Below are 2,337 nucleotides of genomic sequence, written 5' to 3'. Positions count from 1 at the left end.
ATCACCTAAGTTTCCAGAGGTCTCTGCAACTTCCCTAGCTAGTGGATCAAGGTCAGCCCGAGTCAGGCTAGCCAATCCTCCACGATTAAGCTGACCACCAGAGGAACTACCCAATTAAATGGTAACACAACTGGAAAGCCCCCCCAAACTCCTCCTCCCTTTGTGTAAAAGCATAAAAAGCATCTGCTTAAGGAAATCAGAGCCTCTGAATGTACTCCGCTGTGTCGGTTGTCGACAGAGGCCCAGCTCGAGCTTGTAAATAAAGACCCTCTTGAACTTTCATCGGAATTGGCTCTTGGTGGTCTCTCGGATTGAACTTTCGGCCACTACAATTGAGAGGACAGAAAAGTTCCCATAAAAAAAACTGTATGCAATTTCTTTTCTTTTCAAGTCAGAGTTGCACTCTGTCACCTAGGCTGCAGTGCATGACATGCTCACTGCCATCGCAGTCTTGACCTGTTGTGCTCAGGCGATCCTTCCGCCTCAGCCTTCCAAGTAGCTGGAATTACAGTGTGTGCCACTACACCCAGTTAATTTTTTTTTTTTGAGTCGGAGTCTCGACCTGCTGGGCTCCGGCGATCCTTCCACCTCAGCCTTCCAAGTAGGTGGAACTACAGGTGCGTGCTACCACGCCTGGCTAATTTTTTTTTAATTTTTTTTTTGAGTTGGAGTCTCACTCTGTCCCCCAGACTGGAGTGCAGTGGCCGCTTCCGGCCGCTTCCGGCCACCGCAGCCTCGACCTGCTGGGCTCCGGCGATCCTTCCTCCTCAGCCTTCCGAGTAGCTAGAACTACAAGTGTGTGCTACCACTCCCGGCTAATTTTTTGATTTATTGTAGAGATGAGGTCTCGCTGCCCCAGGTGGGTCTCGAACCCGCGGGCTCAGGCAATCCACTCACCTCAGCCTCCCAAAGGTGCAGAATTACAGGCTAAGCCACCGAGCCCGGCTCAGGCAATCTACTCAGTTTCCCAAAGTGCTGGGATTACAGGCTGAGCCATTGAACCCGGCTTCACCCAGTTAATTTTTTTTTTTTTTGAGTTGGAGTCTCACTCTGTCACTCAGACTGGAGTGCAGTGGCCGCTCCCAGCCACCGCAGCCTCAACCTGCTGGGCTCTGGCGATCCTTCCGCCTCAGCCTTCCAGGTAGCTGGAACTACAGGCGCGCACTACCATGCCTGGCTAATTTTTGATTTATGTAGAGATGAGGTCTCGCCAAGTAGCCCAGGCTGGTCATGAACCCGTGGGCTCAGGCAATCCACTCACCTCAGCCTCCCAAAGGTGCGGGATTACAGGCTGAGCCACTGAGCCCGGCTCACCCAGTTAATTTTTAAATTTTATTGTAGAGAAAAGGTCTCAGCATGTTGCCCAGGCTGGTCTCAAACCCAGGCAATCCTCTCGCCTCTGCCTCCCAAAGTGCTGCGATTACAGGTATGAGCCACCATACTCATCCTAACCACATACAATTTCTTTCTTTCTTTCTTTTTTTTTTGTGAGTTAGAGTCTCACTCTGTCACCCAGGTTGGAGTGCAATGGTGCACTCACGGCCACTCCAGCATTGACCTGCTGGGCTCCAGTGATCCTTCCTCCTCAGCCTTCCAAGTAGTTGGAACTACAGGCATGCGCTATTACACCGGGCTAATTTTTAATTTTATTGTAGCGATGAGGTCTCACCAAGGTGCTTGGGTTGGACTCAAACCAAAATGCTAGGATTACAGGTTGAGGCAACAAGCCCAAGCTCTATTGTATGCAATTTCTAAAGGATCGCAAACTGTTTTTTTTTAGTTGGGGTCTCACTCTCTTGCCCAGGCTGGAATGCAGTAGACCAATCACTTCTCTGCAGCCCCAACTTCCTGGGTTTATGTTATCCTCCTGCCTCAGCCTCCTAGGTAGCTAGGACTATAGTAAGTGCAAGACACCATGCCTGGGTAATTTTTAAACATTTTTTTTTTGTAGGGATGAGGTCCTGCCATGTTCCTCAGGCTGGTCTTCAACTCCTGGGTTCAAGCAATCCTCCCATCTTGGCTTCCCACTAAAGTATTGAGATCTACAGGCATAGGTCACCATGTCTGGCCAGGATCTGACATATTTAATGTAAAATACTTCTCTTAAAATATCTCAACGAAGCCGGGCTCGGTGGCTCAGCCTGTAATCCCACACCTTTGGGAGGCTGAGGTGAGTGGATTGTCTGAGCCCGCGGGTTTGAGACCCGCCTGGGCAACTTGGCGAGACATCTCCACAATAAACCAAAAATTAGCCGGGCGTGGTAGCGCGCACCTGTAGTTCCAGCTACTTGGAAGGCTGAGGCGGAAGGATCGCTGGAGCCCAGCAGGTCGAGGCTG

This window comes from Carlito syrichta, unplaced genomic scaffold (genome assembly GCF_000164805.1).
Source record: "Carlito syrichta isolate Samal-C Ts95f unplaced genomic scaffold, Tarsius_syrichta-2.0.1 Scaffold142898, whole genome shotgun sequence".
Classification (NCBI taxonomy): Eukaryota; Metazoa; Chordata; class Mammalia; order Primates; family Tarsiidae; genus Carlito; species Carlito syrichta.
This window is presented reverse-complemented; position numbering follows the sequence as displayed.